Source organism: Camelina sativa, chromosome 3 (assembly GCF_030686135.1).
Source record: "Camelina sativa cultivar CO46 ecotype springtype chromosome 3, ASM3068613v1".
Taxonomy (NCBI): domain Eukaryota; kingdom Viridiplantae; phylum Streptophyta; class Magnoliopsida; order Brassicales; family Brassicaceae; genus Camelina; species Camelina sativa.
In genome coordinates, this window is record NC_141882.1 from 17510251 (window position 1) to 17519260 (window position 9010).

The 9010-nt window shown below is 32.9% G+C and overlaps 1 pseudogene; it reads right to left on the reverse strand.

Annotated features, from left to right (window-relative positions):
• Nucleotides 1-8214: 8214 nt before the first annotated feature.
• Nucleotides 8215-8559, reverse strand: LOC147947069 (biotin--protein ligase 2 pseudogene; annotated as a pseudogene).
• Nucleotides 8560-9010: the final 451 nt, after the last annotated feature.

Below are 9010 nucleotides of genomic sequence, written 5' to 3' on the forward strand. Positions count from 1 at the left end.
GTTTCCTTTTATTCTTCTCCAAATGCTGTTTAGAGTAAAAAAAAAATACTGTGTAATAGGTTCGGATGGTGGCTCACTATTGGGCCTTATACAGACATTATAAGCCCAATACAAACGTACACATAATTGTCTTTCTCAAATTTAAGGCTTTAACATCAAATAACATATTCATTTAATTTTATTATTACACAATTAGTTGAGTTATCGTATTATACATTTATACAGCGTGGATATTTAAAACCTTCTATAATAAAAATATAAACTATAATACTTTAACCACGGTTATTATATTGTTATCAACCTTTTACGGAATCCATCTCTTTATAAATGTACTAGATGAGGACCGGCTCGATATACGGATTTAAAGTTTTATAAATGAAATGAAATTTATTAAAATTTGTTGTATGTTATATATAAATTTTATTTTTGTTATAATATAATGATTTATATCCACTTACAAATATTTTATGTATGTTACTATTAAAAGTATATTTTTTACACCTAAATGTACTCTTGTATGTTACAAAAATATTTTTTATCACCATTTAGATATTGTCTATATAAACACATTAAGCCAAGTATATAACTTTCACTACTGCATAGTTTTTTAATTACTAAAATAGTTGGTTCAAAAAACATTTTGAATAAAAAATATATTACATAATATACTAATCAATGATGTTTCATCATAATAATATATGACTACTATGGAGAAAACATCGGCTCCGTCTTCATCCCTTATGGAGAGAACCTTGCGTCTAACCTCCTCTATCATGGAGAGAAGTTTGGCTCCGCCTTTCTCCCTTGGAGAGATAACCTTGCGTCCAATCTCCTACACCTTCCTCCCTTGCGGAGATAACTTTGTGTCTAACCTTCTCTACCATAGGGAGAACCTCGGCTCTGTCCTCCTCCTATGTAGAGAAAATATGTTCACGTCTTTTTGCTATCTCAAAATGGCTTGTTCCGACAACCAATGAAAGTAAAAACAATTTTCTAACGTCACAAAAAATCTTTTGATAGTAACTAATGTTAAATTTCTCAATGTATTCGTGATAGTAACTATGCCAAAGTGAAAATAAAATAGTTAGCTTAATGTGTTAATAGATAACATAATATACTAATCAATGATGTATCATCACAATAATGTATGACCGCGATGGAAAAAACCTCGGCTCCGCCATCATCCCTTATGGAGAGAACATTCGTCCAACTTCCTCCATCATGGAGAGAACCTTGGCTCCGCCTTCCTCCCTTGGAGAGATAACCTTGCGTCCAACCTCCTCCACCTTCATCTGTTGGGTAGATAACCTTGTGTCCAACCTTCTCCACCATAGAGAGAACCTCGGCTCTACCCTCATCCTGTGTGGAGAGAAAATGTTCACGTCTTTTTGCTATCTCAAAATAGCTTGCTCCGACGACCAATAAACGTCAAAACCTTTTTCAATCGTCACAAAATCTTTTGATAGTAACTAATGCTAAATTTCTCAATGTATTCGTGGAAGTGTCTTTTACACAACATGATGTAGCCTCTGTCTTTGTAACGCTTCAACCGCCACATTGTTTAGTGAGCCCATACCTACTCTCAGTACATGGGCCCACCTTCCCAAATGGGCCCTACATCTATTCTCGGCTTGTGGACCAACCCATATTCGATGGCCGGTTTGTTACGTCTGGGAGTCTTTAAAAACTTGATTACCGCCTTTTAAAATCAACCAATAATATTTTCTTGTGTTTTGTCCTCCCTCGCACAATTTCGACAATCACTTCCAGAAAGGTCACCCATCATGAAGTTCTCTCAGGACCCTTGACTTTAAGTGCATTTTGGTGACGTATGTGGCTAAATCAATTCTTTTAAACATTTCCGCAAACCATGGTGTCAGAGTCTTTGAGCTCCTATGGATCTATCAACAACGATTTATCTTTTCCAATCTATCTATCTATGTTTGTCGTACACTTGTGTTTGATTAGCCTAATTTATCAATTCATTAAGTTGATGAGCTTCTATTCCTTATCTCCCTTTGAGATTGAATGAATAATGGTAACAATTATGTTTGCAAAAAAAAAAAACGATTTACAACCAACCAATCAAGGTTGATAAATTGAAAGAAAATTAATTTGGCATAACTAAAGAAACAATAGAAAATTATAAACATGGTAATATATGAATCCCAAATCATTCAAAGATTAAAATATAAATTAAAACAATCTAAAAATACTACAATAAAATTTAAAATACAGTACTAGAAAAATAAGACTCATATATTAATCTTTTTTTTGTCAACATATTAATATAAACTATTCCCAACCGAAAAAGGAGAAAGTAGTAGAAAATTTTGGTTTAAGAAAATAAGAAAAATTTACCTTTCCATTAAAATATATTCCCAATTAAACAGAGTTGAAAGCAATGTTTTTGAATAAATTATTTAAATATGAGGTGATCTTTGATTATATAGAAGTGAGTACAAAATTTAGAATTAATAATTAAAAGTATATTTTCGTTAATATTTTTTTCTATTTTTTATAATTAATCACTTAAAATTAAAAATAAGTAAATAATATTATAATTTCAAATTTTATGAAATATATATATAATCTTCTCATAAATATTTTAAAAAACTTTTTTTGTTTCTAAATACTGAAATTTTTTATAATTATCTTTTTACTTTATTAATATTTTTTAAAACAAAATATTTTTTTTTTGTTGTAATCAAATTCTTCCTATTAAATATCTACATATGTCAAAATCTCAGATTGATAACTTGACATATGTCAAAATCTTGTTAATGGCTAACTTTCAAAACCCAACTTTATTTAATAAGATACAATACTACAAATGTAGAAGATAATACTGATTTGTTTAATAAAATAGAATAAAGAAGTATAAATTAAATAATAAAATCAAGTTATATGAAATTAAATTTTAACAGGGATACTTCCGTGCAACGCACGGGTCCTGTACCTAGTACAATATTAATTTAGGTACAATGTGAAATGTCCAATCTGCTTAAATTTTTTTATCATATGAAGCTAGGTTGCATGGAAATGAAAACGGATACGTGGAAGCAAAACGTTTCAGAACGAAAACAAGTTTTTTCTAAAATAAGGAAATGATAACGTTTTAGAACTGTATGTATATATAATTATATATACATATATATAGAACTATATATATATATACACAAAACATAAAAGCCATATTAAAAAAATATTTGAAACAACAAAAATTTAAAATATAAATATTAAATAGTTGAACTAAAACACTATTAATATTATATATTTATATGAAAAATAAATTTGTATATTTCCAAACTTTTAATTTATTAAGTTTCCAACATAAAAAAAAAGTTTATGTTGTGTTTCCAAAACAGAAACGGAGTTTTCAATGTGTTTTCAAACAAAAATTTATAAGAATCGTGTTTCTGTGCATTGTTTCCGTTTTTCCACAAGTTTCAACTAACTTTAAAAAGAGTTCTCATTCAATGTAGATGTGAAGTATAAGTTTTAAGAAATTTTATTTTATAATATTATATTTTGGCCCAGATTCCTCATCAAAGATTCCAAAATCCAAACAAATTATACTATGTGATCATGGCACTAAGACAACATTTGTTACGTTTTCACCAGAAGTTGCTTCCAAAAATAATTGGTTCATAATTTTCTTCGGAGCATCCCGTTGAAAAAGTCAAAACTGGAGTTGAACATATACACACAATATATTAGCTATAACATGAAATGTAATCCTATCCGTTAAATGGATAACATGAAATGTAATCCTATCCGTTAAATTGTTACCTATTGCTAGCTATCGGATATGGCAATCTAATGTGTAAATTAGAATAAACTGGTATTTTTAGCCAAGCAAACATGTTATAACTACATATTGCCCAATTGAAAAGCATTTACATGTTAATTGACAAAGTTTTGCCATTTAGTTCAGATAGTGACAAATGGATCAGAATAAGCACAAAACAAGTTCAGATTCATATTAAAGAAACCTTTCAATGAGAAGCACACAGAAAAATGCAATGGACGACATAATCGTTAATTGTGAAGCCACCATGTCTTGTAGTAAGGATCCTCGAGAGTGATAAGCTTTTAGTATGCAAACTCTTATGAACTAAAGGCTTAATCCAATAATACTTGTGTATCTCTCAATTCAAGCTCAAATCGAGAAACAATAAGATCCAAACAACTCTTAAAACCCTCAGATTACAGAAATAAAAATGAAGAAACAAATAAAAAGTGAGATCAGAATCCTCAGCTCACCTTCGGCTTCTTCTCTCCCCACAGTAGTCTCATGTCGACTAACTCTCCACTTGATTCATCATGTCCTCTTTGTGATGCTTCCTCTTTATTTATACACACTTTAGACTTCTCCTCCAAGCTAATCTTATTCCCTCTCACGTGTGAAGTCAGCAATATCTTCGGTCAACAAGCCAGGTGGAACTTCACACGCCTTGCTCACAACCTTATTTGCATTTGTCCGCTTCCTGAAATAAACCCTCTGTAGCTTATCAATACTCCCCCGTTTGAAGACAGCTTGTCCCCAAGCTGTAAAGTAGCAAAAGTGATAAACACATAAAGCAAAGAAGACAAATGTTGATGCCAAGGTAAAGCTATTGTGCACACACTGATCTTCTGTTCCATAATGAATTCGTGAAACTGCAGGTCATGACTGAATCCTTGCATATGTGGCTCTGATTTTGTGTGCATAGTAGCTTGTATAATATGGTGAAGTAGAGGATGTAAGAGCCTGTTGCTGTAGTTTTTTTTTTCCAACAATGCCACACAGAAAATAAATGTTTCTGTCCCCATTTGTTGAGTGCAATCCAATAAAATTCCCTTCATAACTCTGTTGCGCAGTAATGTTGCCAATACAACTCGGTTTTGATCCAGCGTAAACTTGTTCACAAAGATCTGAAAATACCGAGCTTTCCAACGATGCCAAACATGGTAATGAGAAATCCCACTACAAGATCATTCTTGACCCATAAGTTGTACAAATCAGAAGATGTACTCCAACTAAAGTTTCCCAGCTTTTGTTCCCCAGAGGTGTGTAAAACTATGGCCAATTGCTGGAGGTTCGCTCCTCTTGTGCCAACCACTTCAATCAATGTCTTCGTGTGACACAGCTGGATACACCATCTTCTTATGTAATGGTCTCAACTCACTGTATACTCAATTTGTTGTAGATTGTGGTGAGTCAGTAGTCTAAAAAGACACAAGTCCCTGTTTCTCCAGCGATGCAACACCGAAAAGAAATAATTGGAATCACCGACTAAAAGTTTGTTTTCGTCTGCTGTAATATTGTTATTCCATGTGTATTGTTGAGCTTGAAGCAATTGGTGATGGACTTGAAATTGCATAAATGCTCTTTCTTCCCGCATCAGTTTCCGCTCTGCTTCAATACGTGACACTTCGTCAAGTTCAGGCTGCACTCTTTCAAGCATAGACTCTTGCACAATATCCCTCGATCTCCCAGCAATCTCAGTAATTCTAGCCATGTACACAACATGAGACATGAATTCAGTAGTCCCTGCCGTTTCTTTTGTTGTAGCAGTACTCTTGGACATACATTGTTGAATGTCAAACCATTATAGCCTCAAACCTAGCTCTGTCCTTGCTGGAACTGAACTAAGAGAGCCTGATTTAGCAACTGATTTCTGTAGACTGGAATGACCTATTGGGAATAGATCATGCTTCTGGAAAATCTGCAGATTGTGTTTAATAGTCACGTTCTTCAACAAGAATTTGATGAACTTTGGATCAGTTCCCCTTGTCTCCTTAACAGCTGAAAATAGTAGCAGGTTTTTACCTGTGTTCTTCTCCCAGATTACTCTTCTACTCTCAGTTGTAAACCATTATTGAAATTTCAACCAGCACATATACCACAACTGAATGTGCAGTAGCTTGATGCCCTCTCCTGCGGTTTGGGAAACGTCAATTCCCAACTATGAAGCAACAATGCAAAAATTCCGTTCCAAATGTAGGAAAATCGTCTTTTATGGAAGGGTGGATACTCAATACTCAATACTCAATACTGATGACTGATGATGGAGTAAAATGATTATCAGTACTCAATACTCTATTATTCCCTCTCTTACTCTACTCTCTTCTAAATAACTAATCAACAAATATTTTTTTGGAGGATAGCTCTAAAGGGAGAAAGATGCTCACGTTTTATCTCTTCTCTACCCTCCACCCTCTTTTGTGTGTGTATGTATTCAGAGGACGACGATGTTGGTTCAATTAATTTGGATTCAGAGGAGGAAACCTGAAGACATTCGTTGGGAACAGAAGAGATACGAGTATACGACGATCCCTTTTTAATTAGATAAACTCATACTGTGAAGTGTGAATTTCCCACCTGTGTACTCCAGATAGACACACATATGCATATATCAGTATTCACACCAAAAAAAGAATTCAGAGATGAACATTACATACAATTAGTTTCATATTTGGTGCTGCTCTTAATTCTGAGTAAAGGCAGATATTAAATGATAAAAGTCAACCATATCCTATCGTGAAGTTTAAATGCTTCTTGTTTTGGGTTTATAATTATGTTAGCTTAACCCTCTCGTCATGTGTTAAAAGATGTGAAGCTTGCTGACTTCGTTACTCTTTTTTTTATTTTTATAAGTTTGGTGGAGATAGAAAGTGTTTTTTTTTGCAGAGTTTTGATCTCTGGAACTAAAACAGAGTTATAAAAACAGAGTATGAACTATTAGACTCTTGAAGCAAACGAAACTTGGAAGCCGGTCTCGTAGCTCTTGTTGATTGAATAAAAATGCCGCAGGTCAGTGACAAACGAACTATCACCAAAATCACTCGTACAATTTCTTAGCCTAAAGAGTTCTGAGAGTCTTGGTTTGGTTCTTTGTAGCTTTTTCTTCATACTTCGTTCTCTTCATCGGTATTCCTATCCTCTTGCAGTCTTGCTTGTCCTAAAAAAAAACAAGAAATGTCATATGGATTATAGGAAAGCAAAGCGTAAGAATAAATCTTTTACCTGCAACACTTGTGAGGCAAATGACGTATTATATAAGGTTGGACTAGTGGTAGCAACATATAATTGAGTATCCAGAGTAAGACTTGAGTCCTGAAACATTTAATCAATTTAATCTTGTCATATTTGGATCAAAATTGGACATAAAAAACAAAGAAAATTAAATATGAAATACCTGAAATGATAACTTTTTCTTTGTTGTAGCATTAGATGATGTTTTTGATGTACTATGTTTTTTTGTTTCAAGAACATTCAAATATCGACCATGGGGTCCGACTGTTTTGTTCTTTGACCGTCCAACAGTAGCTTTCCTTTTAATTCCGCAATCATGTAAAGAACAAATATGAAACTAATTGCAGCTAATGATCATCTCTATTTTTTTTTTTTTTTTGAGAAATTGAAATTTCATGTTTGGATATAGAGATATGCATATGTGGATATAGATTATAGAGTATGCAAGTGAGAAATTTACAGGAATTTGACTGAAAGTGATAGTAGTAGTCTCCTTCTCCGAATCCAATTGACCAAATCAACGATCGTCTGGTGTCGTAGTTTTCACGTTTTATCTCTTCTTCTACGCCAAAAAATAAAAAGGATGGAGAAAACCTAAAAAGAAAAGGCAACGCCGTTAACGAATGCCAATAATTTTATTTCTTTTTCTCATTTTTTTTTTTGCTTATTTTGTTTATTTATTTTAGATCTTTCAAAATATTTACAATTTAAATGTAAGGTGACATGTCATATTTTTATTAGATAATATAAGGAGAAGTGAATGAATGGGTTCTCCCTAGGCGTGAACCCAAGAATTGTTATTTCAGGAAGACACCTTCTTGTCATAAACATATTTTACTGCCTCAGTTGCATGGACACACATATGTTACAAATATTTCTATTTAGTTATTTAGGATTATTTCTATTTTCTTATTTCCTTTTCTCTTAGGGTTTTACTCTACGAGTTTGATTATATATAGAGATGAAGTCTAGGTTGTAAGACTCATCAAAGCTAGAAAGTGCTTTGGAGGTTTCAATCGGATTAGGCCGAGGGAAGAGAACATAGTTCTCTTTGGGAGTTTTACTCTTGTTATTTTATTATTCTGTTTCTATACTATTATAATAAAAGTGTTTTTGATATTACTTCTTGTTTTGGGATTCTATCTCTAACAACATACATACTGTATCAAAGGCACAACTCAAACATCTTCCATTTATAGAGTAAAAGAATACATAAGACAACCCTTTCGAGATTCCCAAATATTCTTCGGCATTTTCGTCGATTCCAGACATTTTTATTACTTGCTTACTATACTATCTAATCCAACATTGTTTAAAAAACTCTTTACCTCGACCTGTGACACAAACAAAACCAACTGGAATCTCAAATAAGTTACTGAAAGAAACTTAAAAACAACACCTTAAGAGAATACAAAACAGATGAGACCAAATGAGAAACTAAAAGAGCTTACCGAGGAACAAACAACATCGTGAGTGGAAAGCAACCGCGAAGACAAAATGAGAAGCCTCCCAAGCCTATGAGTTGAAATAGAGTTCATGAACAATGAAAGATTGAAGGAATCATTATCTCTGACTAAATACTTGATCTCAGATTGTAAAAAAGATTGAAACTTTGGAATTTATCTGGAATTATTGTGCTTCAAACGAGTTGTTGTATCAGTTCCCACAGAGGATTTCCCACACAAAAACAAGCTATACGAAGCATCAATGTCCATAGCTAAAGCAAAAACACAACACAAAAAGTTTCAAAATTTAATTAAAAACAAAATAAATAAAAAGATAACACTTTTGGTAATGGGATTCTCAAATCACATCCCGTATGTTTGGTTAGGAGATTATTTACTTTCCATAATCTTTAGTGTATATTCGTAGAGATCTGTAGCATTTACGATATGGGATACGTTCTCGTGTTTATATGTATGTGTACTCCTCTTTCAATATTGAAGATATATCGATTCCATCCTCTGTTTCGTTCATGGTATCAGAGCT